General features: G+C 44.5%; 1 long non-coding RNA gene across 1 annotated transcript; it reads right to left on the bottom strand.

The window, feature by feature from the left end:
- Positions 1 to 873: 873 nt before the first annotated feature.
- On the bottom strand, positions 874 to 10,504 carry LOC123334767. Its single transcript, XR_006552888.2, has 3 exons — positions 10,160 to 10,504; positions 4,975 to 5,073; positions 874 to 3,705 (listed from the first exon to the last, which is right to left on the bottom strand). It is a non-coding gene; the product is annotated as an uncharacterized LOC123334767 (long non-coding RNA).
- Positions 10,505 to 16,072: the final 5,568 nt, after the last annotated feature.

Raw genomic sequence — 16,072 nt, 5'->3', positions numbered from 1 at the left:
TAAAATTTAGAGTTTAATTGGAGGTTATCTAGTTAAGCATTTTTATTTTTACCTGAAAAGAGAATTAACCTGTCCAAAATGAAGAGCACATGCTTAGAACCTGGAAGAGCTTGAATTCAGGTGTCTCAATGTTAAACCTCTGTTTTCCCACTTTACTACACACACACTCTCTCTTTCTCTCTTTTAATTTTATTAAATTCTGAGTATAATGTTGCTTCACATGTTTTCATTAAAAGAAAACAGCTATATGATGCCATGAGAATATGAAGGAGAGGGAAATACCTTTAGGTGTAATAATGAAGTTGTGAAAACATAAATTTGAAATAATAGTGTGACATCAATTTCGCTGCCCCTGGGTGCCATCTTTTATATGTGTACATCTAGTAACAAATGCACGTGGTATTTGGGTACAGGAACTACATGGCAGCCATAAAAAGCACTTTGAAATCTTCATTAGGGTAGTAATTAAATTCTAGGAGCCCTGTGATCTTGACCTCTCATATAACACACCCATTGTAAGCAGGAGGGAGATACAGTTGTTGGAAGACTGACATCTGGGACTTCTGAAGGTCCATTGGTTAAGACTCGACACTTCCAATGCAAGGGGCATGGGTTCCATCCCTGGTCAAAGAACTAAGATCCCACATCTTAGTTTTTTGGGTGGTGCTGCCCAAAAAATAATTTTTAAAATAAATAAAAATGTTTAAAAAGACTGACAGCCACGGAAATTATGTCAAGGATGGAAAGAATTTTTCCTTCAGGAATTGAGAAGTCCTTACTCAGTCTTTGTAAAAGGTTAATTAAAAGTAAAATTCATACATGGGAAAAAGAAAAAAATCAAAAGAAATAAAAGAAAAAAAAGAAAAATAATTAAATTCTTGAGGTCAAAGTGTAAATAGCAGTCAAATTTGCTCTCTGGTATAGGACAAATGTTTATGTTTTACCCAGTCCCTGTCTTGGTTCCACCTATCATCCCTGCTGTTTGAAATCCCAGACATGCTCCCTGAAGTGACGTGAAGAACCTCTCCCCACATCCAAGCACACAGACACTCCATGGGAGCTGGCGTCCTCCAGAGCCTGGTGCCGCACAGGCAACCCATCTGCATCTGCCAACAATAATGAGCAATGCCACTCGCTGGAGAGTGAGGAACGTGGGCCCAGGAGTCAGGCAGACCTGGGCTGAAGCCAGCTCCTCCCTGCTCCGTGATGTTTGACTGTTTGTGTCACTTCTCTCAGGTTGTGAAGAATAAATAGATTAACCCCTGTGAAGAATTCAGCCGCGTGCTGGCACACAGTAAAAATCCAATGTGTTTAGTTCTGTAGCTGTTAAGTGAAGGGCCTGGCAGAGCCCCTGGGGCCCCATGGACCCAAGGGAATGGAATCCATTCTTAGGTGAACCGTGGTTCTGTCTGTCACTAGTTCCTTCTACTTCTCAACCTGGAAGGCGCCCTTTCTCCTTGGTCCAAACTTTCACCACGTCTTTTTTGTGGATGTTTAAATACTTCTGGCCTTTCTGCTGCTCCCTACAAGTAACAGCTTTCCACACGCATCTCAACAACAGAAAAAATGAATGATGAAAGGAAATTTAAAAACATCCTTGCAAGTTCGAGTCTGATTCATGAAGCAGGGCACTCAAAGCCGGTGCTCTGGGACAACTCAGAGGGATGGGGTGAGGAGGGAGGGGGAAGGGGGGTTCAGGACAGGGGGGCACGTGTGTGCCCATGGCTGGTCCATGTAATTGTGTGGCAGGGGCCACCACAGTGTTGTGAAGTGATTGTCCTCCATTTAAAATTAATTAATTAAAAAAAAAATCCTTGTGACCGAAATTGTTTTGCCCATGGCTCCCTGCTCTGGACTTCCAGGCTTCTTATTTGCAGGAACTGAATGACCACAGGGCATCTGGACGTTCTAATCATCTGTAGAGCAGAACAGCAGCCCCTCTTTCGAGGTGTAGCAACCTGTACAACAAATATGCTGGGGTCCTGTTTTGCTATATTCACTGAAGCATATTTTATTCCTGATGTTTCCTTCTGCTCCCCTTTTGACATTTGAGTTAGAGGATGATACATTTTTTGTGTCCAAGAAGTGCTTTTATAGAAGAGCACAAAACTCAAAAGGGACAGTACTCAAAATCAACAAATATGGGATGACTCTCCCTGCCCTCCAGAATGGGAAAAATATTCTCCATGTTGTAGGAGGAAGAAAGAGATGAGGAAGCACAGGAAGCTTGAATATTTTGGCATAATTGATGTGGGGGCTGAGTCTGATTCCACATCAAGGCAGGACAAGGAGGAGACAAGAACAAGCTGGAAAAGTCTGGGGAACCTGAGGGCAGAACCTTGACAATCCCACCCTCCCTGTCCCACTTCCAGCCTCTCAAGGGAGTAGCAGCCTAGAATAGTCTGGGACCACTTCTAGCCACCAATTGTCACAGAAATGTAAACGGTTTCCTGTCTGCCCCCCAAATAACATAGAAATATAAGGAAGTTCAGCCAGATTCAGAAGTTCAGAACTAGAAATGGGAGAAGGGTCATGAACTTTAAAGAACACAGTCGTGACAATGTGTGTCCACAATCAAAGAAGAGGCAGAATTAAGAATCCTTCCGTGGCTACCAGCCCAGAAAACCACTACGAAAATCCTCAGTCCTTAAGCCCAGGACATCCTCTGGGAAACAAAGGCAAGGGTGAGGAGACCCTGTGTTGTCAAGCATTAAATTCCAGAAATTGAAGGACTCAAAAAAGAAATGGTGTTCAAGGATGAATATATAATGTCACATTCATTACACACCAGAATTTGCGGACTGAAACTCTTAAATGCAACATAAGCAGACACATTTCTTTAAACATCGGGATATCAGGCATTTCTCTCCAAGCCCAGTTAAGTTATCCTGTGAGTTCATAAGCATATGCTTTTGAAAAACCAGGGACTAGATGACAGAGCTCTGTTGGAGTTGGGCAAATTTTGGCTCTCCATTCTTCATCCTAACACTGGGGGGCTCCTTCCCTTTTCCATTTGATGGCATCAGGCAGAGCTAAAGTGATCTCTTTCTTATCCCCAGTTGCCAGGGTTTTGTCTGATATGACATGCCAGGGGCACACAACAGGTCTTCATTAACATCACAGTGGATTACAGCCTGCAGGGGCTCAGCCCCCACAACAATTATGCCAAAATACACAAGTTTCCTGTGTTTCCTCATCCTCCTACGACTTGTGAAAACTGTTTTGAATAAGGAAAAACACATTCAGCTTGCTTTTTTCTTTTTTTTTTAATCTTGCTGTCTTAAGAATGGTATCTCAGTTGAAATATTTAAGCCAAAACATACAGAAAGAATAGAATAGACTATAACTGCCTTGAAATTCCTAGTGAGATAGCTATGACAATAATAACTAGTGGCTCTTCAAACCCTTAGGTAAACAGCTGGTGGGTCATTTTATAAGGCGTAGATCAGGTGACCTCAACTGTACTTCTGGCCACACTCAATGTTAGGGAGGCGATTCCACTCCTCCCCATGGCTTTGGGGGAGAACACAGTGACACAGTCAGCAAGGATTCCTTCCAGCAGAGGAAACTGACCTGAACAGATCAGGTCAGGTGGAAACAGACAGGAAGCAGGAGTATGGCCAACTTGAACACAAGGATGAAGGCAGTGATGTCCAATAATTGGGAAACCACAAGACAAATGTTCCAGTTTCTTCAACAAATAAACTGCAAGGGAAAAAAAAAAAAAGATGAGAGGGAAGGTGCCGGGAGCCGGCATATTGCATATTGAGTGCAGCACTTTCCACAGCATCATCTTTCAGGATCTGGAATAGCTCAACTGGAATTCTATCACTGCCGGGAGCCAGCGTGAGGAACTCCGCCCATGACAAAGGTCATGAGGAAGGAGGCTCAGCATACGCAAAGGCGGGATCGAGTCTCAGGAGTCCCCCTGGAAATTCTCGAGCATCTACCCCCCAAACCAGAGTCTGCCTACTTTCTGCTTTTTGCTTTCACCTACACCTCTGACTTTATGGGGGCTGTCCCCCACTACCTCTCTCTGAAAAAAGAGTTAGCTTACAGCTCCAGTTAATAATTCCTGGGTGTGACAGTGTTTAACCTACAAACTTCTTTGGAAATCCTCTAGCCTGCCTGAATAGGTTTTTCTGGCCACATGTGATTGTTCAGAGCCTCCCAACTGTAAGAGGCAGGAGATGTTCTAAACTGTCTAAACACAGATTCTTTTGAGTAGTTAAAAGATTGATTAGAAATTGTATTGGTGAAGGGTTTTCCACTTATTGAGCCAATGTTTGCTGCTAAGTCTCCATACTCCTTACCTACTGTGTCCTTGGCAGTGTATTGATTGATATAATGGGTGTATAGAAATGTAAAATGCAGCTTTGTCCAATGCTTTTTTGGAGGCTGGTGCCTGACTTTGGAATAATCACCTTTAGAGAAAGATAAGTTTCTTAAAATGTTAACAGGCCTCCTGGCCAGAAGATGATGTAATTCACCTGAACTTTTGCATATGATAAGTTTGAAAAGCCTGGCTTCGATTAGGACCAGGAACTGCTGTCCTTGCATGACTCCACCCCTTCCCCCATTATCCTCTATGCACAACTTTAGGTATAAAAACTACTTTGGAAAATAAAGTGCGGGCCTTGTTCACTGAAACTTGGTCTCCCCATGTCGCTCTGTCTCTCAAATTCTGGCTGAGTCTCCATCTGGAGCGCGGAACCCACCATGCTTGTTAATTATGCCTGGGCTTCTAAGATCCGACCGGGGAGGCCTCAGTGTCTCCTCTCCTTCGGGAGAATGGAAGGACGCCTGCGGCCTACGCAAGTGGTGCAAACTTCTTGTCTTGAAGTTTTATTGGTCTCCCGCGTAAACCAAGCTACTCAGCCTCTTTTCTCCACTGAATTTTCCTACTGAGCTATCCTCATTCTATTACTCTTTATATCTTTAATTAATATCTAATTGAAGCTATTGTATCCTTACCCTCGCCGATGCCGTCCCCGCTTCAAATACCCTGGATCAGCCGGGGCTGGACCCCGGCAGGTGGCGCCCGCACTTTATTTTCCAAACTGGTTTTTATACCTAAAGGAAGGTGAACAGGAAAATTAGAATGATGAGAGAAACATGAGTCAGCACAAAGTTTGGACCTTACAAGCCCACTAGATAGAACATTGATGAGACATCTGGGAAGATTTAAACCTTGGCAGACACGTGTTAATGGTGGAAACTGCTAATAATTAGTGTAAGTATTAGTTAAAGCATCATTTATTCTGTTTAAAAAGACTCTTATCTGTTAGATAAGATTGAAAATGGGGAGAATTCCCTGGCAGTCCAGGGAATTATGACTCTGTACTCTCACTCCTGAGGGCTGGGTTCAATCCCTGGTCAAGGAACTAAGATCTCACAAGCCAAAGTGAAGTGAAAGTTGCTCAGTCGTGTCCAAATATTTGCGACCCCATGGACTATATAGTCCATGGAATTCTCCAGGCCAGAATACTGGAGTGGGTAGCCATTCCCTTCTCCAGGGGATCTTCCCAACCCAGGGATTGAACCAGATCTCCCGCATTGCACGCGGATTCTTTACCAGCTGAGCCACCAGGGAAGCCCCACAAGCCAAGCATCACAGCAAAAAAAAAAAAAAAAAAAATTGAAAATAGATAAAATGAGATGAGGACTGGGAATTCATTGTACAATAAATGCAGTGGGGGTGGGAGAAGTTGAAGCAGAGATGGGACAAGACTGGTTCTGCAGATAATTGCTAAGTTTGGTAAAGGAAACCAAATTTAATCTGTTAGAATTCTACAACAGTCTCAAAACTTGAAAAGTATCCTGACTATTTAAATGTATGTTAAAAATATTTTACTTAAATAATACATGCTGCAATAAAATGCAATAATCAAATGGATATATAGTGAATAATACACCCATTTCCCTCCAGTGTCTATGAACATCCTCTTGGTAACAGACAGGGGTGTATGCTTTCAGAAATATTTTGTACATACACAGGCAGGTATATGTACAGGTGGGCTTCCCTGGTGGGTCAGTGGTAAAGAATTCATCTGCCAATTCAGGATACACAGGTTCTATCCCTGGGTGGGGAAGATCCCCTGAAGAAGGAAATGGCAACCCGCTCCAGTATTCTTGCCTGGGAAATCCCATGGACAGAGATGCCTGGTGGGCTACAGTCCATGGGGTTGCAAAGAGTTGGACACCACTTAGCTACGTAACAACATGTATATGTAGCTCCATTTTACACAGATCTTTTTCTGTTATCCACTGTTCTGTACCTTGTGTTATTTTTAAATTAATATGTTTGGAGACTACACTATTTCTTTTTATCCTTATTTTCTTTTCTTTTCAATAGTTCATAGTATAGGGATGATCCATAAATTATTTACCTTCTCTGCTAGCTATGAAACTCTAAGTTTTCTCCACTCTTCTGCTATTTCCAAAATGTGGTCAACATTTTTGCAAATAAGTACTTGCACATATGATGGTCAGGGAGGCCTGGCGTGCTGCAATTCATGGGGTCGCAAAGAGTCGGACATGACTGAGCGACCAAACTGAACTGATATCTGTAGGAAGATTTTAAATAAAGAAATAAAAAATATATATATTTAGATTGTTGTTGTTCAGTTGCTACGTTGTTTCTGACTCTTTGCAATGCCATGGACTTGTAGCCCACCAGGCTCCTCTGTTCATGGGATTTCCCAGGCAAGAATACTGGAATGGGTTGTCATTTCCTTCTCCAGGGGATCTTCCCAGACCAGGGATCAAACCTGTCTCCTGCATTGGCAGGTAGATTTTTTATCGCTGAGCCACCAAGGAAGCCCATTAATTTAGATTAATACTGTCCAATCGCTCTTCAGTGATTCTGTACTAATTTATTATCTCACCAACACATAACTCAGATAGCTACGTGTGAGGAAAGTGAATGATGACATGGCCTAGAAAACAGTAGCCCATAGAACAGCTGACTCAATATTTGATATATGTGTTAAAAGTCACATTCTAGTAATTAAATTTTATATGTTTTGTGTGTGTGAGAGAGAGAGTGCTTGCCTAATATTTCAGCCATTCTCATGACTTCTGGGAAAGAAGAAAGATCCATAAATCTTCCATGAAAATAACACAGGAAACATTTCAAAAAATACTGCAAAGATTATGATGAGAATAAAAGGACAATCCAAATTTTAAAGTTGGCAAAGGATCTGAATAGAATTTCTCCAAAGAAGATATGTATATGACCAATAAGTACATGATAAGATGTTAAAAAATGTTAGCCATTGAGAAGATGAAAATTAAAAACACAAAAGATGCTACTTTGCATTCTCCAAGACGGCCAGCATCAAAAAGTCAGTGTCAGGTTGGCAAGAATGTAGAGCAAGTAGAACCCTCATACACTGCTGGTGGGAATGTAAACTGGTAGAGTCACTTTGGAGAACAGTCCAGAAGTTCCTCAAAAGGTTAAGCATAGAGATATCACGTGAACAAGCATTTCTGCTCCTTGGTATATAGATCCAAGAGAAATGAAAACGTGTCCACCCCAAAATTTGTATATGAATATTATAGCATCATTATTCAGAACAGGCAAAAAGTGGGAACAACTCAAATGTTCATTAAAGCATGAACAGAAGGACAAAAAGTGATATATCCATAAAATAGAATATTACTTGACCATAAAAAGAAACACATTTCTGACATAGGCTATTACATGGTTGGACCTTGAAAACATACCAAGTGAAAGAAACCAGTCACAGACAACGTATACAGTACAATTCCATTTACATAAAATATGCAGAGTTGGCAGTAAAGACAGAATATAAATGAGTGGTTGCCAAAGGCTGAGGATCAGTGAGTCAGAGGTGGAGGGTGGGGATGGAGTTGCTGGGAGGTGCAATATTGGGATAAAAGTGGAAGAACAGCTAAGGGGTACAGGCTTCTTTTTGGAGTGACCAAAATGTTGCAAAATTGATCTCCATGGATGTACTACTTTGTGAATACACTAAAAACCTTCAAACTATATGCTTTAAATGGGTGAATGGTATGTAAATTGTATCTGAAGATGCTGTCTATAAAAAAGATTAACATGTGACAAGTAAAAAGGTAGGGTTTTATTTTGCTCTTCTAATCATCCTGTCCCATCACTTCATGGGAAATAGATGGGGAAACAGTGGAAACAGTGTCAGACTTTATTTTTCTGGGCTCCAAAATCACTGCAGATGGTGACTGCAGCCATGAAATTAAAAGACGCTTACTCCTTGGAAGGAAAGTTATGACCAATCTAGACAGCATATTCAAAAGCAGAGACATTACTTTGCCAACAAAGTTTCGTCTAGTCAAGGCTATGGTTTTTCCTGTGGTCATGTATGGATGTGAGAGTTGGACTGTGAAGAAGGCTGAGTGCCGAAGAATTGATGCTTTTGAACTGTGGTGTTGGAGAAAACTCTTGAGAGTCCCTTGGACTGCAAGGAGATCCAACCAGTCCATTCTGAAGGAGATCAGCCCTGGGATTTCTTTGGAAGCAATGATGCTAAAGCTGAAACTCCGTAATTTGGCCACCTCAGGTGAAGAGTTGACTCATTGGAAAAGACTCTGATGCTGGGAGGTATTGGGGTAGGAGGAGAAGGGGACGACAGAGGATGAGATGGCTGGATGGCATCACTGACTCGATGGACATGAGTCTGAGTGAACTCCGGGAGTTGGTGATGGACAGGGAGGCCTGGTGTGCTGCGATTCATGGGGTTGCAAAGAGTGAGACACAACTGAGCGACTGAACTGAACTGAATCTTGTGAAGGTAAATTGTCTAAAAGTTTTCCCCAACTTTAAACTTTATTATAAATAAGGAAAGGAATATTATTTTCTAGATGAACAATGTAAATATACATTCTATGCCAAGTCCCCACGGTAGAGTCTGAAATGCAAGTGTTTGTCTCTGACAATCAAAAGTTGTAAGTACTTGTCAGAAACAAATTGAATGTAGCAACACATGCCCGAGGCCATGGTCTTTATCCCAGTTTGCATGCATCAACCATGGTTCCATGTGCGTGACACCAAAAGCTGCCCACGTCTGTCTCCCAGTAGAAATGCTTTGCAGCACTGACTAGCATGGCTCAGGTGTGGAGTCCTAACCAGACAAGAGGGACCTGCCTTGGTGGTGTTTCAGTAAATAATCCACTTATTTAGAGCCACTGCAGCAGAACCATGAAATCCAGCCAAGCAGCTGTTGGTGGCTGCTGTGGCCGCGGGAGTGGCCCCCACTCTAACAGAGCAGGTTAGCCTGTGTCCAGTATCCGAGATAACAGACGTCATGTCAGTGATTGGCCTCGCAGGGTATTTTTCTCTCTGAATAGGTGGGTCTTCTAGAATTAGGGCAGTGCAGAAACGTGCTTTCCTTCTGCCTGACTCTTTCATCTGACTCTTCCACTCTGCCAGAACTTTCCATCTCTCACAGCTAAAAACCCAAAGGACTTTGTTTCACTCTAGTCATATGGACAGTTTTCAGTGCCAATGATGGACAGTTACACTACCTGCCTTTACAAGGCACTCTCGTGTCCATTTGCCTCTCCCTGGTGGCAGGGGATGGTGTGGACTTGCCACAGACACAGACCCTTAGTAGTTGGTGACTCTCCTGAACATGCCTCTTCTGGTCTCTCCCCTTGAAGAGAGATGGCCTCAGCAGTAAAAACTAAGTTAAATGTATTGTGACATTTAAGGTTACACTGAACTAATTTATTCTAAAACACAAATACAAATATGCATGCAAACTTAGCCATAATAAAGCCTATATCTAAGTTCTTTGTACTTGGGAGAAAAAAAAATGAGACTACTTAAGTGGCCAAGCAGACTGCTTAAAATAAAACTGTGATGCAATAAAACTGGATTTGTGTAGCTGTTTAAAGTTCTCCTGTAAAGGAACACTTAGTAACCTGGGGATCTCACATCCCATAACAGCACACTAGTGGCATCAACCCATGTCACCAGGCCAAGGGGATGCTTTTCCTTTGATCACATTCTATATTCCAGCTCTCTCTTAGTCATCCTTGAGAACGTCACTCAAGGATGGGCAAGAGAGATAGGAAGGTTTGAAGTCTTCCTATCACTTCCAAGAGCCCCTCTGCCCTGTATCAAAATCTCCTTCACAGGAGGTATCTTTCCAGCACTTACCTCCTCAAGCTGTGATTATATCTTATGTAGTCAAATCCCTCGTACACTGAGAACTCACAGTCAAGGTCATTCAGGAAAACACAGCACATTCATCTGCTGGAGCTGCCATAACAAAAGACCACAGACTGGGTGGCTTAAACAGGAGACATATACTATCTCACTGTTTCAGAGACTAGAAGTCTGAAATCAGGCAGAGTCACACTTCCTCAAACACCAGGGAAGGATCAGTTCCAAGCTTCTCTCCTTGGCTTTCAGAAGGCCAAGTTCTCCCTGTGTCCCTTTATCATTTCCTTTTTATAAGGACACAGTCAGTCACATTGGATTAATGACCCACCCTAATGACCTCAATATCAATAACCTCAGATATGCAGATGACACCACCCTTATGGCAGAAAGTGAAGAGGACCTCAAAAGCCTCTTGATGAAAGTGAAAGTGGAGAGTGAAAAAGTTGGCTTAAAGCTCAACATTCAGAAAACGAAGATCATGGCATCCGGTCCCATCACTTCATGGGAAATAGATGGGGAAACAGTGGGAACAGTGTCCGACTTTATTTTCTGGGGCTCCAAAATCACTGCAGATGGTGACTGCAGCCATGAAATTAAAAGACACTTACTCCTTGGAAGAAAACTTATGACCGTCACGCGAGTGTATGCACAGCAGTCAAGGTACCAGGACATGACTCCTGGATTCACTACTCACAAGTCAAGCCGTGGGAGAAAACAGAAGAGGTCACTCAGTACATCTGTGAGCCCCTGGGAGATCTCAGATACCTGTTCAGAACTGCAAATGAATGCCATTCTCAGGATAACTCTAAAGAGCTAACACAGCTTGACAGAGCCTGTACTCCAAAACAGACAGGAGATAGATCTTCTGATCCCTGAACAAGGAGGGACTTGAGCGAGCCATCCTGGCCGTGTGAATTTAAAATTGACTAATGCCCCTACTAGTCCTTGTTATGCTATATTGATGATGCTCGTGATTATTCCATGTATTTGTCTCTGCCCAGGTCAACAAGCGACAACATGCAGTGCCAGTTCAGCAAAGATATAAAACTACAGCTGACCATGGAAAATATCACACACCCTTAGATGGACACTGCTATAAGGACTCTGAGTCTTCAGACTAGAAAGAGGGGGAGACCCAATACCCCTTGCCATCCCAGTTCAGCAGGAAGTAGCCAGAAAGACCTCGATGCCCCTATTCCCAAAGAATTGGGCCTCCCATCTCTTGAGGGGGGAATGTTAGGTAGGTAGAATAAGGAAACTGCTGCTGCTACTGCTAAGTCACTTCAGTCGTGTCCGACTCTGTGCAACCCCATAGATGGCAGCCCACCAGGCTCCCCCATCCCTGGGATTCTCCAGGCAAGAACACTGGAGTGGGTTGCCATTTCCTTCTCCAATGCATGAAAGTGAAAAGGGAAAGTGAAGTCATTCAGTCGTGTCCGACTCTTAGCGACCCCATGGACTGCAGCCTACCAGGCTCCTCTGCTCATAGGATTTTCCAAGCAAGAGTACTGGAGTGGGGTGCCATTGCCTTCTCTGAGAAAAGGCAAAAGGAGTCCAAAATGGAGGTGGCTAAAAGACAAGAAAGGGAAAAGCCTGTGAAAATAGAACAAAGGAAGGTCAAAGGAAGGTCCGAGGACCAGAGTGAAGACTTCAGGTAAAACAAACAGCACTCCTGGCTAAGTCCAATATGAATAGGGCAGGCCCGGGTGGAGGAAGAACATATAAAAGGAGGAGCCAAAGTGCTTTTTCTCTCTTTTTCTCTCCCATGTACGTGCGTTCTTTCTCTCTCTCTCCCTCTCTCACTCTCTCTCTCTCCCTCCCCCGTGCGCTCCTCCACTCTCTTCTCTTTGAGTCTTTGGGTTGGCATGCCCTGTGCTTTGAGGATGGATTCTCCTGCTATCTTCTAAATAAAATAGAGCTGTAACACTGATTTGCCTAAGAGCTATAACACGGTTTGTCCAAGACCTGAGAGCTGTGACGCGCCGAGGGCTTTAATATCTGTCGCTCCAAATTTTTGTTGTGATGAGACAAAGAACCGAGGAACATACACTTGCGTGACGTGACCAACCTAGATAGCATATTGAAAAGCAGAGACATTACTTTGCCAACAAAGGTTCGTCTAGTCAAGGCTATGGTTTTTCCTGTGGTCATGTATGGATGTGAGAGTTGGACTGTGAAGAAGGCTGAGCGCCAAAGAATTGATGCTTTTGCACTGTGGTGTTGGAGAAAACTCTTGAGAGTCCCTTGGACTGCAAGGAGATCCAACCAGTCCATTCTGAAGGAGATCAGCCCTGGGATTTCTTTGGAAGCAATGATGCTAAAGCTGAAACTCCAGTACTTTGGCCACCTCATGGGAAGAGTTGACTCATTGGAAAAGACTCTGATGCTGGGAGGGATTTTGGGCAGGAGGAGAAGGGGATGACAGAGGATGAGATTGCTGGATGGCATCACTGACTCGATGGACATGAGTCTGAGTGAACTCCGGGAGTTGGTGATGGACAGGGAGGCCTGGCGTGCTGCGATTCATGGGGTCACAAAGAGTCGGACATGACTGAGCGACTGAACTGACTAAACTGAACTGAATGACCTCATCTTAACTTGATCCAGAACCCAGTGCCTTTGCATCTGTCTTCTGCTTTCAACAGGAATAATTGGGACCACATTTAAGTTTACACATGAAAACCTACTCAGCCAAGTACCACACAATTGAGATGTGTAATTTTAGTTGTGTGTGTGTGTGTGTGTGTGCACTAAGTCACTTCAGGCGTGTCTAACTCTTTGAGACTTTATGGACTGTAGTCCGCCAGTCTCCTCTGTCCATGGGATTCTCCAGGCAAGAATACTGGAGTGGGTTACCATGCCCTCCTCCAGGGGATCTTCCTAACCCAGGGATCAAACCCACATCTCTTATGTCTCCTGCATTGGCAGGTGGATTTTTTAGCACTAGCACCACTGGGGAAGGCTCAAATCAGATATACCTCAAATCAAAATTTGTGGACCCCTGTATTTCCTATGATTTCTGTTTCATTGTAAGTGCACAGGTGGAAGCCCCACCCTCTAGAGCACCTCCCAGTCAGTCTGATGGTGGATGATGAGCTTCATCCGATGGTGCTGCACAAATTTAAGGAGGGAAGTTGTATGATGTTTTGATGTGTGTTTCTATGTTGCAGACTCAGATGCACTGCTCTGATCCACACATGCCTTTGTAAAATATGCATGATTCTGCCCACTTTACGTGTGAAGTCTGAGGATCCCCAAGGAAGCAGCTTTCCCTCAGGGTAGCCCAATCTCTGAAGCCCACTCCATGGGACCACTGTGCAGACTTCCAGGTTCTGGATTGCAGGACCACACACAGCAGCATCAGGGCAGCCTGGACTCTGTGAGGATGCAGTCTAGGCCTGCATGTCAGCTGGACTCTTGTCCAGCGTTCATCTAGACCCGAGCAAGTGCCCCTCATAAACACAGGGAGTGGGGAGGGCAAAGCAGAAACAGCTTTCTCTCTCATTCCCTGTTCCTGCTCAACTTCTCCCCATGGGCTTTTTCTGTGGGTGAGAGGTCTGTGCTTTTTTGCTGATTTAGGGTCACTGACGATTTAGGCTATGGCTTTTCCAGTAGTCTTGTATGGATATGAGAGTTGGACTATAAAGAAAGCTGAGTGCCAAAGAATTGATGCTTTTGAACTGTGGTGCTGGAGAAGACTCTTGAGAGTCCCTTGGACTGCAAGGAGATCCAACCAGTCCATTCTAAAGGAGATCAGACCTGGGTGTTCTTTGGAAGGACTGATGTTGAAGCTGAAACTCCAATACTTTGGCCACTTGATGCGAAGCGCTGACTCATTTGAAAAGACCCTGATGCTGGGAAAGATTAATGGTGGGAGAAGAAGGGGACGACAGAGAATGAGATGGTTGGATGGCATCACCGACTCAATGGACATGAGTTTGAGTGAACTCCAGGAGTTGGTGATGGACAGGAAGGCCTGGCATACTGTGGTCCATGGGGTCGCAAAGAGTTGGACACGACTGAGCAACTGAACTGAACTGAAGGTTCACTGACTACTGATAGGGACCACAAGAGAGGCAGAGCCAGTGGTCCCCTCCCATCCAGGGAAGCCCAGGCCAAACCAGAGCTACTGCAGTTGGGATTCTCAAAGGCAGAGGCACCCCTGCCCTGAGGAAGTGTTCATCCAGGGAAGGAAAGCATTTCAACAGCACAAAACAAAACAGAGACACGCCAGAGACCAAGAAGACAAGGAAAATGTACATAATGTGACAGTAGCTGAGCAGAAGGAAAGCAATGACAAAAGAGAGAGAAATGGGCTGGTTTGGGAGCAGACCTGGTTTTGCATCCTTGCACAAGAAGCAAGGTGCTTGTCGTGAAAATGGAACAGGGACGCCAGGGTCCTGCAGGTGAGGAAGACCTCTAGTTGTGTTTCTCATGGGGAATATTTGAAAATCAGGACTGGACAATGGGAGCAGAGTGGGTGCTGAGTGACTGTGCTGCTTGGATCAGACAATTTTAGTTCAGAGGTTTGAGTTGAGTGAGGGGCTAGGAACCAAGACAGAGGGCCTCTTGCCGTTGTTGTTTAGTTGCTAAGTCATGTGCAACTCTTTCATGACCCCATGGACTGTAGCCCACCAGCTTCCTCTGTCCATGGGATTTCCCAGGCAAGAATACTGGAGTGGATTGCCATTTGCTTCTCCAGGGGATCTTCCAGACACAGGGATTGAACCAGCATCTCCTGCACTGGCAGGTGGATTCTTTACCGCTGAGCCACCTGAGAAGCCCTGAGGATGTCTTACTGTCTAAAACACTTAACCTATTCCTTTGACAGTGGAGAGAGCCTGTGGAGCTTCTGAGGCTCTCTCTGGGATTTGAGAAATCCTGCTGCTCCATACATCTCCCAGCTTGGAAGGAAGGCAGGCCAGTGACGGCTTCCCTAGACCATGGGTCTCTGGTGAAATAAACAGGCTGTTTCCTTTCCTTTAAACAGTGTTTCCAGGGCTGGTGCCACCACACTCACTTCATCGGAGGGTGCCCTTCACTCAGCACAGACACCAGGACATTTAAACCCAGCCATGGGGAGAATGGGATTCCCAGGTGGCGAGAGTAGTAAAGCACCCGCCTGCCAGTGCAGGAGACTTAAGAGATGCAGGTTCAATCCCTGAGTCAGAAAGATCCCCTGGAGGAGGCCATGGCAACCCACTCCAGTATTCTAGCCTGGAAAATCCCATGGACAGAGAAGTCTGGTGGGCTACAGTCCATGGGGTCATAAAGAGTCAGACAGGATTGAAGCCATTCAGGATACACTCACATAGGGAGAATGAATGATGTGAACCCACCTTTCTTACTAAGGAACATCCTCATGGAAACAGTCCTTCCCTGCTGCTACTGCAGAATCACAGAGCCTGGCTCCCACTGCAGCCCCAGAGAAAAGTACAAATAGAACATGAGTGAGATTGGGGTGGAGAAGGGGATAGAAGGGGAGGGAGAGGGCAGGAGGGGTGAGGAGGGATTTTCCCTAAGATTCACGGAAGAGCCTGGTAGGTAGAGAAAGAAGACCCTTTCTCTCTTCCTTCCTCCCAGCCAAGGAAACCAGTGAAAGCTGGTTCTCACAGCTCCCTCACCCCGTCCCTCCCTCTCCCACCTCTACGCTACCCCTACCCCTACTCGCAAGATTCTGCAGCAGCTGAGAACATATTCACTGGAGATCTTTGTTTTCTCTCGGGAAAATAACCCAACCCACTCCCCACCTGGCAGACAGTCAGAGCTGTCCCAGTAACCAAAGAGACAGTGCCTTTTTCTATTTTCTTAGAAAATGACAAGATAAAAATCAAGGTGAAACGGGAGAAGCCATGCCTTAGATAATTTTATCACCTAGGTGACTTTGAATAAAATGTTCCTGAGATG

This window comes from Bubalus bubalis, chromosome 8, assembly GCF_019923935.1.
Source record: "Bubalus bubalis isolate 160015118507 breed Murrah chromosome 8, NDDB_SH_1, whole genome shotgun sequence".
Classification (NCBI taxonomy): domain Eukaryota; kingdom Metazoa; phylum Chordata; class Mammalia; order Artiodactyla; family Bovidae; genus Bubalus; species Bubalus bubalis.
The sequence above is the reverse complement of the archived record's forward strand: the minus strand, read 5'-3'. Positions and strand labels throughout refer to the sequence as shown.